At 45.7% G+C, this 24,796-nt stretch overlaps 1 protein-coding gene and 1 non-coding gene across 2 annotated transcripts in view; both read left to right on the top strand.

Annotated features, from left to right (window-relative positions):
* LOC140468458 (uncharacterized) overlaps window positions 1–24,796 on the top strand; it is a 1,057,462-nt gene that overhangs the window by 354,514 nt on the left and 678,152 nt on the right. The gene's annotated exons all lie outside the window — the stretch shown is intronic.
* trnag-gcc (transfer RNA glycine (anticodon GCC)) lies at window positions 22,258–22,328 on the top strand. The gene has a single exon. It is a non-coding gene; the product is annotated as a tRNA-Gly (tRNA).

Here is a 24,796-nt window from a genome sequence, read left to right as displayed (position 1 = left end):
GTAGCCCTACACACGGATGAAAAAAACCACCATTTCGACTGGGACAACACATCTATCCTGGGACAGGCTAAGCAAAGACATGCCAGAGAATTCCTAGAGGCCTGGCACTCCAACCACAACGCCATAAACAAACACATAGATCTAGATGCCATCTATCAACCCCTCAGAAAACCACCAGGAAATGACATCACCACAAACCCCAGGAACCCCATCCAGGAGAAAGATATAAATAGAAAGCAGGAGACAACAGCTTCGCTTCACTTGGAGGTCACCACTGATGATGTTACCGAGCCAGGTAATGAAACGTCTGGGTATCAACCCTACAGCTCAGCGAGCAAACCTACACCCTAAACCTCAACCGGAGCTACAAACCTTCACAAACCTTGCGATGACCCACAGACTGTAATCACCGAAGATAGGTAACAGCACCTCCTCCACAATAACCCTCAACGTTGGAGCCCTGATCTCAGCCCCGTTGCTGTATTCCCCCCGCAAACTCTCGACACCGTGTAGCCAAATTCCAAAAGAACGCCGCCCACGGGTTCACTGATTGACACCACCAGAGGATGGATGTCTAACAACGACGAGTCCAAATCCAGAACGGAGGTGGAAAGCTGAGTGACCTGGGACCCTGAGAACAACCTCTCGCTCAACATCAGCAAAATGAAAGAACTGCTGACTGACCAGGAATAAAAGGAGGGGGCACGTCCCCATCTACATCCGCAGTGCGGAGGTGAACGGGGCGGAGAGCATCAAGTTCCTCAGAGTGACGATGGCCGACAATCTGTTCTAGAGCTCCGACAGAGATGCGGTGGTCAGGATGGTACAGGAAGCTCAGGGAATTCAGCATGTCCTCACCAGCCTTCACAGATGCACCATTGGGAGCGTGCTGCCCGGGTTTATCATCGCCCGGTATGGCCCAGGACTGTAAGAAATGGTACAGGGTGGTATGCACAGCCCAGACGGTCACAGAAGCAACTTTCCACCCACGGACTCCATTTAACCCGGCTCACTGTCACAGAAAGGCTGCCAATCACAACCCATCACACCCAGATAATGATCTCCTATAACCGTTTCCATCAGGCAGGAGATACTGGAGTCTGAACATGTGGACCAGCAGGTTCAGGAATACTGTCTTCCCATTTAGTATTAGCCTCATGAATGGATCGTCTAACCGTTAATAATGCGGATCTTGCTCATCTCTCCTCGTGCACGTCCAGTGCAATGTAACCCTGTATGCCTCACTCTCTCTGTTCACTATGCCTCACTCTAATACACCCTGTGCAATGTATCCTGTCAACCTCTGTGTAAGTCTCTCTGACCTGTACATATTTGCTCATTCCAGTCTGCCTGTTCTGCTTGTAAACAAAGATTTTCACTGCACATCGGTAGGTGGGACAAATAAAATCTATCACCCCCCTGTGCAGTGGTGTGGGGTGGCCAGCTGAGGGTGGCATTGCATCAGTTTTAACACAGAGGATCTTTATTGCATTACCCTGAGTCTGTATTCCTTGACAGGAAAGGTCTGAGGAGACTGCATTGGAGTAGCAGCCCATTGGGATGAGTGAGCTGGATGCTGAAGACAAGGGAGTCCAGCCATTTGTTATCATTTGTTTGGCGGGTGGGTTCTGGTGATGTCATGGAATTGACTTCCAGAATTTTTCACGTTGAAAAGTTGCAACAACGCTCAAGAAGCTCGACACCATCCAGGGACAAAACACCCCCGCCCCCCCCCACCGGATTGGGACCGCACCCACAAACATCCCCTCACTCCCTCCTCCCCCCCCCCCCCCCCACCGACGCTCAGTAACAGCAGTGTTGTACCAGCTACAAGATGCCCTGCAGGATCTCACCGAAGACCCTCAGGCAGCACCTTCCAAACCCACGGCCCCTTCCACCCAGAAGGACAAGGGGCAGCAGATGCATGGGAACACCCCCCTCCCCCCGCAAGTTCCCCTCCGAGCCCCTCACTCAGAAATCTCTCTCCGTTCCTTCCTGGGTCAGAATCCTGGAATTCCCTCCCTCAGGGACACTGTGGGTTTACCCTACAGCACATGGTTCAGGAAGGCAGCTCACCCCCACACTCTTAAGGGAGGCAACTAAGGATGGGACAGTGAATACTGGGCATAGCCAAGGATACCCACGTCCCGTGGGTGAATTAAGAAATAAAAGCACAGCTTGCGGACATTAGAATCCTTCTGTGGGGTTCACTGAGGTGCGTTATTTATTCAAAACACGCGGAGCTTGTGTAACCAGGTACTTCACAGCATTACTGATCTTCGCTCTGAACCTGGACAACGTTGCTGCATAAATAAATGGGTTTGTGCAACAACTCAGGTTCTGCAGCATCAAACCAACCTTACTGAAGTGATCTAGAAAAGGTGGGTAATCGGCAGTATTGATTTGTTGAATGATATAATACAAGAAATCTACAACATAGATTAGCCACAGGAGGATGAAGCTCCCAGAGATGGTGAAGAGCAAAACCACAGATCTCCTTCTGCTCTCCATCTCTGGGTCTCTGTGATTCTCTCCTTCACTCTCACCCTTCAGCCTCTTCCGGACTCGACTGGTCACTAAAATGTATCTGACTGTCAGAGCATTGAGCATCAGAATTAAAGCAAATGGCAGAAAAGGGGTTAAAACTGTATCAAGCCAATCTAATGCCACCCACCCAGTCTCAGTGTAATAGCTTGACTTTGTTTTGCAGTAGAATGGTACATTGTTGATTATCCTCAGAGATTCAAATGAAAAATAGAAGGGGATGTTTTTCAAACAGAACAGGGTGCAGGTTGTTGCCAGAACCACAGTCGCAGTTTTCTCCGTGCAATATTTTGTTCTCAGCTTCTGACAACAAATGGTCACAAATCGGTCAAAGGAGAAAGTGACGGTGAACCAGACAGAGCAGTCTCTGGCTGCACGTAACAGGATCCCAGTAACACTACACACAGGAGTGATGTCCAGGAAACACCGTGGGTAATAATAATAGCGGAACTTCCTCACTAACATCTCAATGATAATGACCATCAGGTCGGCAGTTGCCATAAACACCAGATAACGAGTAGTGCAAGCGGAAATGCCGCACTTTCCCCGGGAAAGTATACCAATCGCCAGCAAATTAACTGTGGAAGACAAAGGGGAAAAAGAAACAGTGAATTACTGATCAGAAACTCCCTCTTCCTGTTCCATAGAGCAATAATATTTTACCACCAAACTGCAGCACACCCGGTGAGTGGAAGTGTGTGGGCTTGAGTAAATTTGAATTTCATGCCCACCTCAGATCGGCCTCCAGCCTGATCACTCCAGAGATTATGGACCTGTCTTAGGAGAGCAGAAGGAAGTCTGTGATTTTGTTTGCTTGCATGGTTACTATTTGAATGAGTGTAATGGATTCTCAGCTCTAGCGGCACGGTGGCACAGTGGTTAGCACTGCTGCCTCACAGCGCCAGGGACCTGGGTTCATTTCCCGCCTCAGGTGACTGACTGTGTAGAGTTTGCACATTCTCCCCGTGTCTGCGTGGGTTTCCTCCGGGTGCTCCGGTTTCCTCCCACAATCTGAAAACTGTTCAGTTTAGGTGAATATGCTAAATTGCCAGTAGTGTTAGGTAAAGGGGTAAATGTAGGGGAGTGGGTTGCTGGTCGGTGTGGACTTGTTGGGCCAAAGGGCCTGTTTCCACACTGTAAGTAATTTAGCTCTGGCAGGTACAGAAACCCCACGCCCAACTTAGTCATAGGACTGGCAATTGGGCGATCGATAAACCAAACACTTCTCTACTCCTTGGATCAGTTATCACCTGCAATTAGCATTGGACCAAATCCTGATCAGAGCCACAACAGGACCAGGAAACAGGTAATCAGAACCTGCATAAGGTTTCAAACAAGCTGACTCCATGTGCCTTACACAAGTGCAGTATAATAGAGTATGCAGGGCTCCCTTAGAGACAATGTGTGAGGTTTAGGATTGCTGTGATATTGATTCTGTAAATCGACACGTCTGTCCATGACAATAGTCTTGACTTACAGGAATCAGGGTGGCAATCTGCTGAGACCTAAGTCCAAAAACCAGAGACAGTGGGGGGGGGGGAGAGAATTTCCAGAAGGAATGGTAGTTAGATGAAGCTTTACAAATCAAAACAGGATGCATATCCCTCAATTTCTTTGCTTAACAAAAGAAATCTCAGATTTGAAATCCACAACTGACTATCACAAGGAGCGTAATGTTAAGGTGATTGGAGGAAGAGCTGTCCGAGGTCAGTTCTTCACACGGAGATTATTGGCTGTGTGAGATACATTGCCAGCAGTGGTAGTAGAGTCAGATACATCAAGGACATTTAAGTGACTCTTGGATGGGCACATGGAAGACAGTACAATGAAGAATATGGAGGTTAGTTTGCTCTTGGAGTAGGATAAAAGGTCAACACAACATCAAGGGCCATAGTTCCTGTACTGTACTGTACTGTTCTATGTCCTATGTTCTAACTGTTGCAGTCCCCCCTGGTGTTTGTGGAAGAGAGATCCAAGCCTCTCCCTCCCTTTGTGTGTCAAAGAGCTTTCTAACATCCCTCCTTAACGCTCTGCGCCCTCATTTTCAGACTCTGATTGCGCTCATTCTAGAATCTCCAACCAGTGCATAGAGTTAATCTTTATCCCCCCCCATCTTTTCTTGTTAATATCTTGTATGGCTTCCCTTAGATCACCCTTTAATCTTCGAAATTCGAGTGAAAACAGAAATTGTAGTGAGAGTCATAGAGTCATAGAGATGTATAACATGGAAATAGACCTTTCGGTCCAATCCATCCATGCCAACCAGATATCCCAACCCAATCTAGTGGGTGGCATGGTGGCACAGTGGTTAGCACTGCTGCCTCACAGTGCCAGGTGACTGTCTGTGTGGAGTTTGCACATTCTCCCCGTGTCTGCGTGGGTGTGCTCCGGTTTCCTCCCACAATCCAAAAATGTGCAGATTAGGGTGAATTGGCCACGCTAAATTGCCCGTAGTGTTAGGTGAAGGGGAATGGGTCTGGGTGAGTGCACTCACCACTGGGTGAGTGGACTTGTTGGGATGAAGGGCCTGTTTCCACGCTGTAAGTAATCTAATCTAGTCCCACCTGCCAGCACCCGGCCCATATCCCTCCAAACCCTTCCTATTCATATACCCATCCAAATGGCTCTTAAATGTTGCAATTGTACCACCCTCCACCACATCCTCTGGCAGCTCATTCCATACACGTACCACCCTCTGGGTGAACAAGTTGCCCCTTCGGTCTCTTTTATATCTTTCCCCTCTCACCCTAAACCTATGCCCCTCTAGTTCTGGACTCCCCCACCCCAGGGAAAAGACTTTGCCTATTTATCCTATCCATGACCCTCATAATTTTATAAACCTCTATAAGGTCACCCCTCAGCCTCCGACGCTCCAGGGAAAACAGCCCCAGCCTGTTCAGCCTCTCCCTGTAGCTCAGATCCTCCAACCCTGGCAACATCCTTGTAAATCTTTTCTGAACCCTTTCAAGTTTCACAACATCTTTCCGATAGGAAGGAGACCAGAATTGCACGCAATATTCCAACAGTGGCCTAACCAATGTCCTGTACAGCTGCAACATGACCTCCCAACTCCTGTACTCAATACTCTGACCAATAAAGGAAAGCATACCAAACGCCTTCTTCACTATCCTATCTACCTGTGACTCCACTTTCAAGGAGCTATGAACCTGCACTCCAAGGTCTCTTTGTTCAGCAACACTCCCTAGGACCTTACCATTAAGTGTATAAGTCCCGCTAAGATTTACTTTCCCAAAATGCAGCACCTCACATTTATCTGAATTAAACTCCATCTGCCACTTCTCAGCCCATTGGCCCATCTGGTCCAGATCCTGTTGTAATCTGAGGTAACCCTCTTCGCTGTCCACGACACCTCCAATTTTGGTGTCATCTGCAAACTTACTAACTGTACTTGTATCACAAAAACATGAAAAGATTAACAGGACTGGCAGCATCTGTGGGATCGAAAACAGAGTTAGCGTTTCGGGTCCAGTGATCCTTCCTCAGAACTAACCTGCCTGATCTCTCCTGATATCCTCACACCGTATGAAGTCAGAACGGCTGGCAGAACACTGAGATCAGAGAGTGCTGCAGCAGCAGTGTCATTGGGAGACTCTGTCAGTGGAGAATTGTATCCAGAATGCTGCTCAGTGAATTGCTGTCACTGTTCTGGTGGCTGGATAAGGCTGACGAGTCAATGAGTTGGAGACATTATTATTCAAAAGATAAAACCAGAGAGCAGATCAGCAGCAGATTAAAACAGGTTCAGTTGCCTAACTCCATACCAAGGAAGCAGCTAACAGCAAGGACGGTGTAAAACACTTTCTCCACGTGATCAATCGGTCGATGCATTTCTCTGGGTGAGGTGGTCTGTCCCTTCAGGCAGCTGACAAGCTCCTTGTTTGAGACTCTGAGCTGATGCATTCTGAGAGACGCTGCCTTATACAGTGTGGGAGCTCCCTGGGGAGATTGAGGTGGCAGCGTTACTCAGCTTTGTTCCTGTCAATGAACAAATTAACTACATCAGCGAGTTTCAATCCCGATTATGAAGGAACATTGCTGCTCATGCATCATAATGAAACAACAAAACCAGAGTCTGGAACCTGCCAACATTAACGCTGTCCACTCAAACACCATGAGCCCCTATCCCGAGATCACAAATTACTTCAACTGATGCTGCAGTGAGACAGTTTATTCCAAGTGTGAAATATGTCTCAAAGCTGTCCTTCTGTCCTCTAGGGTAGGAGCTGACCTCTTTAAACAAGAACATTTTATTGATTGAAATGTAATTGCTCACACATGTTGAAGTGTGTCTACTTCAACGCCAGGAGCACCCAGAATAAGGTGGGTGAACTTGCAGCGTGGGTTGGTACCTGAGACTTCAATGTTGTGGCCCCATTTCAGAGACATGGAGAGAGCAGGGACAGGAATGGGTGTTGCAGATTCTGGGATTTAGATGTTTCAGTAAGAAGGTGGTTAAAGAGGGGGAGGTATGGCATTGTTAGTCAAGGATTGTATTAGGGCTGCAGAAAGGACGTTTGAGGACTCATCTACTGAGGTAGTTTGGACTGAGATTAGAAACAGGAAAGGAGAGGTCACCCTGTTGGGAGTTTTCTATAGGCCTCCGAATAGTTCCAGAGAGTAGAGGAAAGTTTTGCAAAGATGATTCTGGGTAGGAACAAAAGTAACAGGGTAGTTGTTATGGAGGACTTTAACTTTCCAAATATTGACTGGAAATACTATAGTTTGAGTATTTTAGATGGTTCAATTTTTGTCCAGTGTGTGCAGGAGGGTTTCCTGACACAGTACGTAGACAGGCCAACAAGGGGTTAGGCCACATTGGATTTGGTAATGAACCCGACCAGGTGTTAGATTTGGAGGTTGGTGAGTTCTTTGGTGACCACAATTCAGTTATGTTTACTTTAGTGATGGAAAGGGATAGGTATATACCGCAGGGCAAGAGTTATAGCTGGGGGAAAGGCAATTATGATGCGATTAGGCAAGATTTCGGTTGTATAGGGGAAGGAAACTGCAGGAGATGGGCACAATTGAAATGTGGAGGTACTTCAAGAAACGGTGACCGCATGTCCTCGATAAGTATATATCTGTCAGGCAGGGAGGAAGTGGTCGAGGGCGGGAGCCATGGTCTACTAAATAAGTTGAATCACTTGTCAAGAGGAAGAAGTAGGATTATGTTAGAATGAGACATAAAGGCTCAGTTAGGGGGCTTGAGAGTTACAAGTTAGCCAGGAAAGCCCTAAAGAGAGAGCTCAGAAGAGCCAGGAGGGGACATGAGGAGCTTTTGGCAGGTAGGATCAAGGAAAACTCTAAAGCTTTGTATAGGTAAATCAGGAGTCAAAGAATGACTAGAGAAAGATTAGGGCCAATCATGAACAGTAATGGGAAGTTGGGTGTAGAGTCTGAGGGGACAGGGGAAGCACTGTATGAATATTTTTTGTCAGTATTCACTCTGGAAAAAGGCAGTATTGTCGAAGAGAATACTGAGATATAGGTTACCAGATTAGACGGGATTGAGGTTCACAAGGAGTGATGTTAGCAATTCTGGAAAGTGTGAAAATAGATAAGTCCCCTGGGCTGGATGAGATTGATCCTGGGATTCTCTGGGAAGCCAGGGAGGAGATTGCAGAGCCTTTGTCTTTGATCTTTATGTCGTCGTTGTCTACAGGAATAGTGCCAGAAGACTGGAGGATAGCGAATGTTGTCCCCTTGTTCAAGAAGGAGAGTAGAGACAACCCTGGAAATTATAGACTTGTGAGCCTTACTTCGGTTGCAGGTAAAGTGGGTGGCATGGTGGCTCAGTGGTTAGCACTGCTGCCTCACAGCGCCAGGGACCCTGGTTCAGTTCCTATCTTGGGTGACTGTCTGTGTGGAGTTTGTACATTCTTCCTGTGTCTACGTGGGTTTCCTCCCACGATCCAAAGATGTGCAGGTTAAGTGAATTGACTGTGCTAAATTTCTCCAGCTTCCTCATTTCCCCTCTCCCAACCCTCGGACTCAGCACCGCCTTCTTGACCTGCAATCTTCTTCCTGACCTCTCCGCCCCACCCCCTCTCCGGCCTATCACCCGCACCTTAACCTCCTTCCACCTATCGCATTCCCAACACCCCTCCCCCAAGTCCCTCCTCCCTACCTTTTATCTTAGCCTGCTTGACACACTTTCCTCATTCCTGAAGAAGGGCTTATGCCCGAAATGTCGAGTCGCCTTCTCCTTTGATGCTGCCTGACCTGCTGCGCTTTTCCAGCAAAACATTTTTATGCTAAATTGCCCTTAGTGTTAGGTACATCAGTAGCAGACTCGCCAACTTTAAGGGCATTTAAATGGTCATTGGACAAACATGTAGATGAGAATGGAGTAGTGTAGGATAGATAGGCTTCAGATTGGTTCCACAGGTCAGCATAACATCGAGGGCCGAAGGGCCTGTACTATGCTGTAACATTCTATGTTCTTATGTTCTACACTGACTGTGTGCAATGCTGCTGTGGTCAGCACGTATTCCCCATCCCTAATTTCCCAGGATCTGGATTCACATGAAAGACTACGTAAAGTGAACATACTGCCTTTCCTGAGGGAAGGGGACACAGTGAATAAGATGGGCTTCCAGAAATGGAGACATCACTGACCTTACTGTTATGATAACTGTCTATCTTGGTGCATCACTATGTATGTGTACACCTGTGTTTGGGGGCGGAGGGTTGGGAGTGGGCCGTTCAGATATTTGACTTTAACATCACTGGAAGAGCTCACCGTGCTGTCCCTGTCCCTGGGAGTGTTTGATGGGGACAGTGTAGAGGAAGCTTTACTTTGTATCTAACCCAGTGCGGTCCCTGCCCTGGGAGTGTTTGATGGGGGGACAGTGTAGAGGAAGCTTTACTTTGTATCTAACCCAGTGCGGTCCCTGCCCCTGGGAGTGTTTGATGGGGGGACAGTGTAGAGGGAGCTTTACTCTGTATCTCACCCCCTGCTGCCCCTGTCCTACGAGTGTTGGAGGGGGGGACAGTGTAGAGGGAGCTTTACTCTGTATCTCACCCCCTGCTGCCCCTGTCCTAGGAGTGTTGGAGGGGGGGACCATGTAGAGAGAGCTTTACTCTGTATCTCACCCCGAGCTAGCGTGGGGGATAAATTAAAAAAATGCAAAAATAAAATTTTTAAAAACCCGAAGAGTCTCCACACTGGCTTTTTGCTGACTGGTCAGAGCCCACGTCCTGTGCCCATGAAAAGAAATGGGGCCTTGGTGGTGGGATGCTGGTCTCGTTGCAGTTATTTCAGTGTTAAATAATTACGTTACATTGTTGTGAATAAGAATGGATTAGAAATCTGATCTGGAATAAAAGGGAACTATCACTTGCGTGTTGGCATATTGAGTCTGCAGGGTGTCAGAAGGGAGGCATCTAAGTTCAGAACTGTTTTTAATAGTTTTCATGATCTCAGATTAACAGGTCGACTTGTTTTCTTTGTGCGATGATGGAGGTATTACAGCTGGGTCAGTATTTATTGCCTCTCCCTAGTTGCCACTTGAGAAGGTGATGGTGAGCTCCCTTCTTGGCCACGTCCAGGCAGGTAGACACACATTTGCCGAGAGGTGCGAGGGAGGAGCGAAGGACTTCTGGGGAGTTTTAGAGTGGGTGAGATCTGAACCCAAGACCCTACACCATAGGGCATCCTCTAACCTGACTAAGAGTTTGTGAACTCGGTAAGTTTTCAGGTTTTTTTTTCTTCTTCCCTTCCTTTGTTTAGTCTCTGTGTGGGCTAACAGAGTAGCGGGGTATGGACGTTAGGGCAGTTGCGTGTTCCTCCTGCTGAATGTGGCAGGTGGGAGACACGACACATGTCTCTGCCGACTACGTCAGTGGGACGTGCACCCAACTCCAGCTCCTCGTAAACCGAATTAGGGAACTGGAGCTGGAGCTGGATGAACTACGGATCATCCGGGAGGCTGAGGGGGAAATCGAGAGGATGTACAGGGAGGTGGTCACTCCCCAGACACAGGATAAGGACAGCTGGGTTACAGTCGGGGGGGGGAGGAAAGGGAATGGGTCAGAGCAGGGATTCCCCCATGGCCGTTCCCTTTAGCAATAAGTACACCATTTTGGATACTGCTGGTGGTACCAAGGGAAAGCCATAGTTGTCAAGTCTCTGGCACTGAGCCTGGCACTGTGGCTCAAAAGGGAAGAGGGGAGAATAGAAAAGTGCTAGTGGTAGGAGACTCAATAGTTAGACGGATTGACAGGAGATTTTGTGGTCAGGAACGGGACTCCCAGAGGTATATTGCCTCCCTGGTGCCGGGGTCCGGGATGTCACCAATCAGGTTTGCAGGATTCTGAAGGGGGAGGGTGTGCAGCCAGAAATCGTGGTACATATTGGCACCAATGATATAGCCAGGAAAGGGATGGAGGATCTGAAAAGTGACTGCAGAGAGTCAGGTTGGAAGCTGAAGACCACGATGAGCAGAGGAGTGATCTCAGGTTTGCTCCCGGTGCCACGAGACAGTGAGGTGAGGAACAGTCAGCGAACGCAACTTAACACATGGCTGTGAGGCTGGTGCAGGAGGGTGGGTGTCAGACACCTAGACCATTGGGATACCTTCTGGGGAAGCTGGGACCTGTACATGAAGGATGGGTTACATCTGAACTGGAGGGGCACAAATGTCCTGGGTGGGAGATTTGCTCGTGTGATTCGGGAGGGTTTAACCTAATTTGGCAGTGGGGTGGATATCAGAGCCACATGTCTGAGAGGGGGTCAGTTGCAGACAGGAACATGACAAGATATATTGAATCTATCAGCAAGGTTTCTCACGCGATGAAACATAGGGATGGGTTAAAGTGTGTTTGCTTTATTGCAAGGAGTGACTGAAGTAAGAGTGACAAACTTAAAGCATGGTTCAGTACTTGGGGCTACGATGTTGTGGCTATAACGGAGACGTGGGTTTCACAGGGACAGGAATGGTTGCTTGACGTTTCAGGGTTTAGAATGTTTAAAAACAACAGGGTGGGGGGGCGAAAGTGGAGGGGGTGTAGCATTGCTAATCAGTGAGTGCATCACAGCTACAGAAACAAAGGTTGTTGAGGAAGGTTTGTTTACTGAGTCAGTATGGGTGGGAGTTAGGAACAGCCACCGCACTGGGGGTTTTCTACAGACACCCTAATGGCAGTAGAGAGATTGAAGAGCTCATAGGTGGGCAGCTTCTGGAAAATTTCAAAAGTAGCAGGGTTGTTGTTATGGGTGACTTCAACTTTCCCAATATCGACTGGAACCTCCATAGTGCAGATGGTTTGGATGGAACCTTTTTTTGTCAGGTGTGTTCAGGAGGGTTTCCTTACTCAGTATGTACACAGGCCGACGAGGGGAGAGGCCATTTTGGATTTGGTGCTCAGCAACGAGCCAGGACAGGGGTCAGATCTCGCGACGGAAATACACTTTGATGACAGTTACCACAACTGCCTCACATTTAACATAGCCTTGGAGAGGGAAAGGAGCAGATATTTAATTGGGTAAAAGGAAATTATGACACTATCAGACAGGAGTTGGGAAGTACAGACTGGGAGCAATTGTTCCACAGAAAGGGCACAGCAGACATGTGGAGACTGTTTAAGGAGCAGTTGTTGCGAGTGATGCACAAATTTGTTCCTCTGAGACAGGTAAGAAGGGGTAAGGTTAAGGAACCTTGGATGACGAGAACAGAGGAACATCTCGTCAAAAGGAAGAAGGTGGAGGAAGGAAGGATCTAGCACAGCTTTAGAGGATTACAGGCTTGCTAGAAAGGAGCTCAGAAATGGACTGAGGAGAGCCAAGAGTGGGCACAAAAAAGGCTTGACAGGAAGGGTTAGGGAGAACCCAAAGGCATTTTACTCATACGTGAGGAACAAGAGAATGATCAGGGAGAAGGTAGGGCTGGTCAGGGATAGAGTAGGGAACTTGTGTGTGGAGTCTGAGCAGATAGAGGAAGCCTGAAATGAGATTTTTGGTTCGGTTTTCACCAAGGAAAGGGAAATTGTTATAAATGAAAACTTAGAGGAGCTGGGATACAGTCTTGACCAGATCGAGATTGATGAAGTTGATGTGCTAGAAATTTTGGAAAATATTAAGATTGATAAGTCCCCAGGGCCAGACCAGATTTATCCTAGGCTGCTCCAGGAAGTGAGAAAGGAGGTTGCTAAGCCGCTGGTGAGGATATTTGTCTCCTCACTCTCCACGGGGATTGTACCGGAGGATTGGAAGGAGGTGAATGTTATTCCTCTTTTCAAGAAGGGGAATAGGGAAATCCCTGGCAATTACAGACCAGTCAGTCTTATGTCTGTGGTGAGCAAGGTTTTGGAAAGAATTCTGAGGGATAGGATTTAGGACTATTTGGCAAAGCATAGAGTGATTAAAGGCAGTCAACACGGCTTTGTGAGGGGCAGGTCGTGCCTCACAAATCTTATTGAGTTCTTTGAGGAGGTGTCAAGATGGTAGAGCAGTGGATGTGGTGTATGTGGACTTCAGAAAGGCACTTGATAGGGTTCCCCATGGTCGGCTCATTCATAAAGTCAGGAAGTATGGGATACAGGGAGATTTGGCTATCTGGCTGTAGATGGAAAATATTCTGCCTGGAGGTCAGTGTTGAGTGGGGTCCCGCAGGGCTCTGTTCTTGGGCCCCTCTGCTCTTTGTAGTTTTTATAAATGACTTGGATGAGGAGGTTGAGGGGTGGGTTAGTAAATTTGTAGATGACACAAAGGTTGGAGGTGTCATCGAAAGTATCGAGGGCTATTGCAGGCTGCAGCACGACATAGACAGGATGCAGAGCTGGGCTGAGAAATGGCAGATGGAGTTCAACCTGGATAAATGTGAAGTGATGCATTTTGGAAGGTCGAACTCAAATGCTGAATATAGGATTAAAGACAGGATTCTTGGCAATGTGGAGGAACAGAGGGATCTGGGTGTTCAAGTACCTAGATCCCTCAAAGTTGCCACCCAAGTGAATAGGGTTGTTAAGAAAGCGTATGGTGTTTTGGCTTTAATTAACAGGGGGATCGAGTTTAAGAGCCGCGAGGTTTGTTTGCAGCTCTACAAGTCCCTGGTGAGACCACACTTGGAATATTGTGTCCAGTTCTGGTCGCCCGACTATAGGAAAGATACAGAGGCTTTGGAGAGGGTGCAAAGAAGGTTTACCAGGATACTGCCTGGACTGGAGGGTTTGTCTTATGAAGAAAGGTTGAATAAGCTTGGAATTTTCTCTCTGGAGAGAAGGAGGGAGAGAGGAGACCTGATCGAGGTGTACAAGGTAATGAGAGGAATAGATAGAGTCAATAGTCAGAGATTGGTACGAGAAGTCATAGTTTGAAGAAGGAAGGTATAAAGGAGACATCAGAGATAGGTTCTTTACACAGAGAGTTGTGAATGTGTGGAATGCGTTCCCAGCGGTGGTGGTGGAAGCAAAGTCATTGGGGACATTTAAGCGACTGCTGGACATGCCCAGGGAGAGCAGTGAGTTGAGGGGTGCTTAGGCTAAGTTACTATGTTTTACATTAGCATCAAGTCTTGGCACAAATTCGTGGGCCTAAGGGCTTGTTCTGTGCTGTACTTTTCTATGTTCTATGTTCTAATGTCCCTCCAGGATTCTGACCCAGGAAAGAACAGCAATATATTTCCAAAGTCAGGATGGTGAGTGGCTTGGAGGGGAACTTGCAGGGGGTGGTGTTCCCATGTCTCTGTTGCCCTTGTCCTTCTGGATGGAAGTGGTCAGGGTTTGGAAGGTGCTGTCTGAGGAACTTTGGTGAACTTCTGCAGCGCATCTTGTAGCTGGTTCACACTGTTGATACTGTCAGTGGTGAAGGGAACGAGGGGATGTTTGTGAGCGTGATGCCAATCTAGACGGGCTACTTTTTCCTGGATGGTGTGAAGTTTCTTGAGTGCTGCTGCAGCTGTACCCATTTAAGCAAGTGAGCTTTACATCTGTTGGAGGAAAAGCTTTGGAAAAGATTATAAGAGATAAGATTTATAATCATCGAGCAAGCAACAATGTGATTGCAGATAGTCAACACGATTTCGTCAAGGGTAGGTCATGTCTCACAAACGTCACTGAGTTTTTTGAGAAGGTAACCAAGCATGTTGACGTGATATACATAGACTTCAGTAAAGCCTTCGATAAGGTTCCACATGGTAGGCTGTTGGAGAAAGTGCAGAGACATGGGATTGAGGGGGATTTAACAGTTTGGATTAGAAACTGGCTTTCTGAAAGAAGGCAGCGAGTGATGGTTGATGGAAAATATTCAGCCTGGAGTCTGGTTACTAGTGGTGTGCTACAAGGATCTGTTTTGGGACCACTGCTGTTTGTCATTTTTATAAATGACTTGGACGCAGGCATAGATGGATGGATTAGTAAGTTTGCAGATGACACTAAAGTCGGTGGAGTAGTGGACAGTGTGGAAGAATGTTGCAGGTTGACTTGGATAAACTGTAGAGTTGGGCTGAGAGGTGGCAAATGGAGTTCAATGCAGCTAAATGTGAGGTGATGAACTTTGGGAAGAATAACAGGAAGGCACAATACTGGGTTAATGGAAAGATTTTTGGTAGTGTGGGTGTGCAGAAGGATCTTGGTATCCATGTACACAGATCCCTGAAAGTTGCCCCCCAGGTGGATAGTGCTGTTAAGAAGGTGTGTTAGGTTTTATTGGGAGAGGGATTGAGCTCCAGAGCTGCAATGTCATGCTACAGCTATACAAAATGGTAGTGTGGCCACACTTGGGATATTGTGTACAGTTCTGGTCACCCCCATTATAGGAAGGATGTGGGAATGTTGGAAAAGGGGCAGAGGAGATTTACCAGGATGTTGCCTGGTCTGGAGGGAAGGTCTTATGGGGAAAGGCTGAGAGACTTGGATCTGTTCTCATTGGAGAGAAGAAGGCTAAGGGGGGATTTGATAGAGACACACAAGGTGGTCAGAGGATTAGATAGGGTAGACAGGGAAAGTCTTTTTCCTAGGATGATGACGTCAGCTTGCGTGAAGGGGTATAACTACAAATTGAGGGGTGATAGATTTAAGACAGATGTCAACAGCAGGGTCTTTACACAGAGAGTGGGTAGGGCGTAGAATGGCCAACCTGCCAATGTAGTTCGCTCAGCCACATCAGGGAGATTTAAACAATCCTTGGATAAGCACATGATGATGATCGGTTAGTGTAGGGGGACAAGTTCACAGGTCGGCGCAACACTGAGGGCTGAAGGGCCTGTTCTGCGCTGTTCTATGTTCTATGTTGTAAGGTGCATCAGTTTCTCCCCTCAGAGGGCTGTGAGTCTTTAAAACTCTTTGTCACAGAGTCCTGTGGAGGATACCGCCCTGACGTCGATTAAAGGCTGAGAAACTCTGATTTTGTTGAGGAAAAAAGCAGGACTTGAGGACCGTCAGACCAGACATGATCCTATTGAATGGAGGAGCATGATCAAGTGTACAAATGGCCTCTTCTGGTTCTTATTTGTTGTAGCCTTACGATCTTATACACCATCTCTGACTCACCAAGCGTCACGCATCCCTCATTGGAGAGGAATGGCTTAAGACAATCACTGGACACAGTCCATTCCAATCATCAAATGGTTTATTTTATAGTCAGTGGGGAGTAAGTCACTGACCTTACCATGTGCTTAACCATTGAGCAAAGGAGATCATGTACTTTTTATACATTAACTTCAGCACATCCTGGCTGGTTCAGGATTCCCTTCACAATGAGTGCCAGTGGTCAAGATTCTTCTGCACGATCAGTGTCAGTGCTCAGTATTTCTTTCACAGTGAATCTTGGGGCTCAGTGTCAATGTTTAGGGAGCTTTCAGATCTGGTGAGATATGTGACAATCCACTATGAATTGCCCAGAAATAAACAGGGGAAAGTAACAAAAAAGTTCACAATTGTGGAAAGGAACTGAAACCTCAACTGACATGTTCGAACCACTGAAACAAAATAAAATGCAAGGCACTTATAGTGAAAAAGGTTCAGGAGTGTTGTTAATGGGACAGTACATTTGGATCAGCTTAGGCTTGGAAGGCCGAAGGGCCTGTTCCTGGGCTGTAAATTTTCTTTGTTCTTTGTTTTATTCAAATGGTTGAGGTATACAATAATGGGAATAACCAGGCAAGTCTTTTTTTGGATGTAGAGACAAAGGCCAATATGAATGGAGGAAAACACTTTTGAATATTTTATGTTCTGGTCCCAGCTACTAATAATACTGGTCAAAGCAGATGTCATCGTGATGGTAGTTTGGAAGTTTTAAGTTTAATTTTTGTGTTTCATTGCCATGGTAGTTAGTCACTGAACATATTCACATGAGGCTGCCACTGTCCTTGCAGCACAAATACATAAACTTACTGAGGACAAAAAAAAGCACAAGTATAAATGCATTTGAAATTGGAAAAGATCTTAATATGAAATGCAAAAGAAAAGACTTAGACTTTTTGAGCAGCAGCATTTTTTATAGATAGTCATTCTCAGTGAAATAACATTCTAATTTGACATGTTCGAATTTTTGTATAACTAATTATTTCCAGTTTGAGTGACCAAAAGACTCCTTTCCCACTTGGAGGACCATGGTCTTCTCTTCAGTTAATGCAGCCAGGGAAATGCAACTTCAAATAGACGTCCAACCTGCATGCTTATTTGCATAGTTTAAAAATTTGAGTAAACGGGTATTTCACTCCATTGATTAACTCCTCTCTGAATTTTGTTTGTGTTAGAGCGTATATGCAGGTGTTGGTGCAGGAATTCAGAAGCCGCAACATAAATCCAATTTCTTGAAAGACAAATGTTGGATCATTTAATGTCTTGTCTTCATAATTGTAGTTTACTTCTTGCCAGTTTAAAGAACATATGACATGTGTCATCCACAACAGTATAAAATTAGCAGACAACGCAAAGAGCAAGATGATGGATTTTCTCCGGTTTACTACCTCTGGATCAGTACTATTCTGTCCACTTCCATGGCCCTGGAGACGACAGCGAATGCGATTAGCTGTTATAATATTCCTGACTGTTAGAACATTGAACACCAAAATCAATACAATTGGAAGCAATGGTGTAATTATAGTGTCAATCCATTCGTACACTTTCCAAATTAATGATGTATAATAGTCTGATGTTACAATGCAAAGCCATGGTACATTGTCAATAACAAATGCAGGAGCAAATGCAAAATACCAAGAAATTGACCGCAAACAGCAAACAGCACTCACAGTTAATGTAACGACAAGTGCAGTTCTCTTATTGCAATATTTTGCTCTTAGCTTCTGGCAACAAATCGCTACACACCTATCAAATGTGAAAGCAACTGTGAACCAGACTGAGCAGTCTACGGCTGCAAGGAGCAGAACAACTTTCACGGCACACACAGGAGTGATAGATAAGAAAGTAACTGGGAAATAAAGATTGTTAATTCGGTGTAGTAAGACATTGAGGATGACAAGAAGTAGATCTGCTGTAGACATTGCCAGCAAATAGCGAGTGACACAGTCTGTAAGCCCACAATTGCCTCGAGTCAGGATGACAATTGCCACGAAGTTTACTGTAAGATAAATAAAGGAAGGTGCATTTCATCATGACTAGAATCAAAGCAAAAACATCAGGACAATATCTCTACTCAATCACATCAGCTGCCTTAGATTAATATATTAACTCAATTACAGAATACATGATGAAAAATTACAATGGAATTATTAACTCAAGCAAACCAGAATGAAATTAAGACATGCTTTGAACCAACAGGAAAACAGATGAAATAAATAAATGAGGAATTAAAATTATAATGAATGAAATATTTAAATACAAACATGTCATGCTGACAGATTCACCAAAATATTTAATAGATGTTCAGTATTTATTAAACTGCGTATTGAATAAAATAAAAAAAAATCAAAATAGTATAAGAACAAGGTGTTTTACAACAATGGGCCCAAACAGGAGCTTAGTACATGAGCAATCACGACAATGTATATTTTCTGAAGGGGAAATGAGATAGTAGTATATGAAGTTTATGTTGTTGGATTGCCCTGTCACTGAACAGGTTCTAACACTTTCTCACTTATGCTAATCACAATCTGCAGGGGCTGTTAATGAGGGAAGGTAGAGCTTGGAGACGAAGAGGCATAGGAGCATATGAAAATCAGTATCGAACTTGGTAAGTGTGGTATTTTGTCAGAAATGTAATGCTTTAATTGGAAAGTGTGATCACTGCCCCCTGATTGGCACCACATCCACAAAACATAGCCATTCCCTTCACCACCCACACTCAGTAGCCACAATGGGTACTGTCTTGAATATTTGCTACAGAAATTCACCAAAGATTCACAGATAGCACCTTCCATACCCACCATCACTTTCATCTAAAGGACAAGGACAGCCAATACGTCGGAATGTCACTCCAAGTTCTCTTGAAGGCACTCACCATCCTGACTTGGAAATACAGGAGAGGTTTAATCTAGAGTGACAGGGAACTGTGAACCAGAGCAACAGTGAAGAGATTGAGTGGAAGGTAGATGCTAGGACCAGTAAATCAGAAACAAAAGGCAGGCAGAGGCTGACAAATGAGCATCATGGTGCAATGGGCTGAAATGTGTTTACTTCAAGGCAAGCAATGTCATAGTTAAGGCAGATGAGCTTAGAGTCTGGATCAGTACATGGGACTATGATGATGTGGTTGAACAAAGTTAAAAATCCCACAACACCAGGTTATAGTCCAACAGGTTTAATTGGAAGCGCACTAGCTTTCGGAGCGTCACTCCTTCATCACCTGATGAGGTGGAGGAATTGCATTACTAATCAGGCAGAATGTTACTCTTGCACTCGGAGAGAACATGCTGGAGGGCTCATTCACTGACGCAGTGTGGGTGGAGCTCACTCTGATAGGATTATACGATAGGATCCCCCCAACAGCCATCGAGACACTGAGGAACAAATGCGTAGGCAGATCGTGGAAAAATGTAATAAAAACAGAGTTCTCACAGTAGATGACTTTATCTTTTCAAATATTAGCTAATAAGCCTGGGCAGGTGACTGACCTTTCAGTGGGAGAGCATTTTGGAAAGATCTTCAGTTTAAAGTAGCTATGAGCAAGGATTCAGTCAGACCCTTGTGGCAAGGTACTAAACTAGGGGAGGGCAAATTACACCAGTATTAGGCAGAGCTAGGGAGTGTTTATTGGGAGGTACTGTTCGAGGCAATCTCCCATTTGACATGTGGGAATTGTTGAAAGACCTACTGATGAATGTTGAGGACCGACATGTTCCAGTGAGGGAGGGACAAGAATGTCAAGGGTTGGTATGAATTTAATAAAAAGGTAAAAAGAAGCATATTTACGGTGTAGGAGCTAAAATTAGACAGGGCCCATGAGGAATCTAAAGAGTGCGGGAAGGAACTCAAGCTGGGAATAAGGAGAGCAAGAATGGGTCATGAAATAACCTTGGCAAATAGGGTCAAAGAGAATCTGAAGACATGCTATACAAACATCAAAAACAAGAGGATAACTCGGGAGAAGGCAGGTCCACTCAAGGATATAGGAGGGACCATGTGCTTGGAGGCAGAGGATATGGGTAAGATCCTAAATGAGTACTTTGCATCAGTATTTATCCAAGAGAAGGACATGGAGGACAGTGAGATTTGTGTGGAACATTCTAGTTTGCTAGGGTATTCTGAGATCAAGAAAGAAGAGATATTAGATCTCCTGAAGCGCATTCAGGTGGATAAGTCCTCAGGGCCCACTGGTATCTACCCCAGGTTATTGTGAGAGGCAAGAGAGGAGATTGCTGGGATCTTGACAAAGATCTTTGTAACCTCATTAGCCACTGGAGAGGTCCAGAGGACTGGAAAGGAGCTGATGTTGTTCCTCTGTTCAAGAAGGTAAATAGGGATAACCCAGGAAACTGCAGACCTGTGAATCTCACATTGAGAAGCTGTAGGAAACAATGCTTCTGGATAGCACTTACATGCGTGATGAAGGGCTTTTGCCCGAAACGTCGATTTTACTGCTCCTCGGATGCTGCCTGAACTGCTGTGCTTTTCCAGCACCACCCTAATCTAGACTCTGGTTTCCAGAATCTGCAGTCATTGTTTTTACCCTGCATTTGTAAACACATGGCCTAGTTAGGGACAATCAGCATGGTGGTTTGAAGGGCAGGTCACATCTTATTAACTTGATTCAATTTATTTGGGGGAGGTGATGAAGGTGACCGATGAGGGTAGGGCAGTGGATGTTGTCTGCATGGATTTTTTTGTAAGGCTTTTGACAAGGTCCTTCATAGTAGGCTCATCCAGAGATTACGATGTATGGGATCCACAGTTATTTGGTTGGATGGATTGAGAATTGGCTTGTACAACGAAGGTAGAGGGTAGTGATGGAAGGGCATTGTTCAGGCTGGAGTTCAGTAACTAGTAATGTTTTGCAGGGACCCACGCTGGGATCTTTGCTCTGAAATGACTTGGATAAAAATGTAGATGGGTGGGTTAGTAAGATTACAGATAATACAAAGTTCGGTGGAGTTGTGGGTAGTGTAGCAGGTTGTCAAGGGATATAGGGGAATGCAGATTAGTGACAGATATGGACTGAAAAAATGGCAGGTGGAGTTTAAATCAGCAAGTGTGAGAAGTTGCACTTTGGGAGAGCAAATGTTAAAGAAATGTATGCAGTTACTGGTCAGGACTCTGAACAGCATTGATATACAGAGGGATCTTGGGGTGAAACCCCACAGCTCCCTGAAAGTGGCCACACAGGTAGATAGGGTGGTAAAGAAGGCATATGGTATGCTTGTGATTATTGCTTGGGGAATGGAGTACAAGAATCGGAATCATGTTGTTACTTTATGAGACATTTGCTAATCCATACTTTTGCATTCACTTCTCGTCACCACATTACAGGAAGAATGTGGAGGCTTTGGAGAGGGTGCAGAAGAGGGTTACCTGGTTGCTGCTTGGATTGGAATGCACGAGCTCTAAGGAGAGGCTAGAAAAACTCAGGCTGTTTTCTCTGGAGTGACGGAGGCTGAGGGGAGACTTGATAGAAATCTATAAAATTCTGAGATGCATAGGATAGGGTTGAACATCAGAAACTTTTCCCCAGAGTTGAAATGTCTAAAACTAAGGGGCGTGGATTTAAGGTAGTGGGGTAAAGTACATAGGAGAAATGAGGGGCAGGTTATTTTTACACAGAAAGTGGTCGGAGCGTGGAACGATCTGCTATGGATGGTGGTGGAGGGAGATAGGATAGGAGCTTTTAAAAGACTTTTAGATAAGCGCCTATATTTGCTATTATCTACCTTTGATGATCATAAACAAAGCTGTTCACTGTATTTCAGTGCACGTGAAACTAAATCAATCAATCGACCAGTTGATATGTACCAAGTGCAGGCAGATTAGTTTGGCATTGTAGGCCGGAGAGCTGCTCCTGTGCAGTTTTGTGTTCTATGCTACATGTTCTGCATCAACTTTCTTTCACTGCTGCTGGGTTAAAATTGTGTAACTCACTCCCACAGGGCATTGTGGGTCTACCTTACAGCACATGCAGCGGTTCAAGATGGCCGCTCACCCCCACCTTCTCAAGGGGCACCTCGGGGCAGGCAATAAATCCTGGGCCCAGCCAGTGACACTCACACCCCATGCATGATCGAAATAAAGGCCAAGTCAGAATTACAATTGATTATATAAATAAATTAGTGTTCAGGCAGCTTTCTTCCATCTGGCTAATTTGCATGGGTGGTTCAGTGGTAGAATTCTCGCCTGCCACCCGAGAGGCCTGGGTTCGATTCCCGGCCAATGCGTTGCGGAATTTCCCCGCCTCAGGTGACTGACTGTGTGGAGTTTGCACATTCTCCCCGTGTCTGCGTGGGTTTCCTCTCACAAGTCCAAAAATGTGCAGGTTGGGTGAGTTGGCCATGCTAAATTGCCCGTAGTGTTAGGTGAAGGGGTAAATGTAGGGGAATGGGTCTGGGTGGGTTGCGCTTCGGTGGGTCAGTGTGGACTTGTTGGGCCGAAGGGCCTGTTTCCCACACTGTAAGTAATCTAATCTAAATTTTGTGGAGTGCAATTGGACTGTGGCGTCAGAGTGGAATAACTCAATGAATCACTCAACGCCCACAGTTCGCTTCCAGCACCAAATAATTTATTGATGTGACACTGGTAGGAAGAAACCTCTGAGGGTTCAGAAACCTCGTCACTGAACAAAGGAAAGACATAAACTTTTACACATTTATTTTATCCCAACGTTAGCAATTACAGACCAATCATATTATTAATTACTTACATATAGTTCAATACAATTAATCATGTGATGGTATGGCTAGTGATGTACAATCTTTATGGACGACTCTCTGTGTTCCATGATCTCCTCATGTTTCCCTGACACCCTTATCTCTATCCTTGGGGCTTTCACAATGCAGACTGAATTTAACAGCAATTCCACACTGCTGACCTTAGGGCCTGTCATTCAATCCTCATGGCTAAGAGGGTGGGGGCCATATCTTACTGTCCAGAGGACTTTTAGTTCAATCTTTTTACTGCTTCCTGAAGTTTATTTTTCGGTTATAATTGCACACACACACACGCGTGCGCACACACACACACACACACACACACACACACACACACATATAATGTGCATATACATAATATATTTAATCTCTCTATCTAATTCAAAATCTATAACAGTAAGCGTTTGGAAATCTTAACCATAGTAAGTTTATTTTTGATCGGTCTCAAATTTCAAATCAGTTCGGCATAGAGTTCACTGCAGGGTGTCCTTATCCAGCTTCTTCAGCGTTGACAACAACAGCTGTGTGTTTGCAACAGGACCCTTTGTCTATGATCTTCATCTGTTACCTTAGATGTCTTCTGTCTACGCAGCTACAGTTGCCCTAATTCTTAGTTTACTTAATTACCACATCGAACAAAGTATTTCGAAGTCAACTGAAAACCACTTTTGGCCATCTCTTTATGGGAGCGATGGCACCAGGTGGGATCTCACAGAACATGAGTGCCCTTATCGAGGAGAGGCGAAAGTGAGGACTGCAGATGCTGGAGATTAGAGTCGAGAATGTGGTGCTGGAAAAGCACAGCAGGTCAGGCAGCATCAGAGGAGCAGGAAAATTGACTTTTCGGGCATAAGCCCTTCAGCTGGATTCCTGATGAAAGGCTTTCACCCGAAACATCAATTTTCCTGCTCCTCGGATGCTGGCTGACCTGCTGTGCTTTTCCAGCACCACACCGTCGACCCATATTGAGGCTATTAATCTGGCCCAATCAGGGAGCCCTAGCTGACAGATTTAAACATGAGTGCCAGAGGTTCTGCTCACTCTGAGACCCGACTCTGAGGAAGCTGGACTAGTGTCCTCCCTCACCAAACCCTTACCACCTAATGCCTGGAGGAAGAATGCCTGATATTCCACTTTGGGAACCCTGTAACCACGTGGGATCAATGTGGTTTTCACCAGTTTCCTCATTTCCCCTCCCCCCCATATTATCCCAGTCCCAAGCCTGGAACTCGACACTGCCCTCTTGATCTATCCATCATCTTTCCCATCTATCTGTCCCACCGTCCTCACCAACCTATCACCTTCTCTCCCACCTTCATCTACCTATTGCATTCTTAGCTACCTTCCCCCCAACCCCACCCCTTCTCCCATTTATCTCGCAGCCCTTCGGCCCATAAGTCTCATTCCTGATGATGGGCTTATGCCCGAAATAACGATTCTTGTGCTCCTCGGATGCTATCTGACCTGTTGTGGTTTTCCAGCACCACCCTCTTGTCTCTGATCTCCAGCATCCGCAGTCCTCATTTTCTCTTCATAATATCATTTCCGTGGCAGATTATCAGATCTGTACTCAGAACTCCAAAACTTGTCTCACCAATATCCTGAGCTGAAAATGTGTTGCTGGAAAAGCGCAGCAGGTCAGGCAACATCCAAGGAGCAGGAGAATCAACGTTTCGGGCATGAGCCTTCAATATCCTGTACAACCGCAACACAACATCTAAACTCCAATACTCAATAATCTCAGCTGTGAAGGCAAGAGTGTTCAACGCTTACTTTACCACCCGGTCTACCTGTGACAAAACTTTTAAAGAATTATGAACTCCAAATTCTCTTGTTGACAACACCACCCAGGTCCTTTCTGTTAACAGTACGCATCCTAACTTGTTTCATCTTTGCATCCCTTGTTTGTATAAGTCTTCCCCTTCCTCATTTGACCAAAACGCAACACCTTGCATTTACTTAAATTAAATTCCATCTGC

Source organism: Chiloscyllium punctatum, chromosome 47 (assembly GCF_047496795.1).
Source record: "Chiloscyllium punctatum isolate Juve2018m chromosome 47, sChiPun1.3, whole genome shotgun sequence".
NCBI lineage: Eukaryota > Metazoa > Chordata > Chondrichthyes > Orectolobiformes > Hemiscylliidae > Chiloscyllium > Chiloscyllium punctatum.
This window is presented reverse-complemented; position numbering and strand designations above follow the sequence as displayed.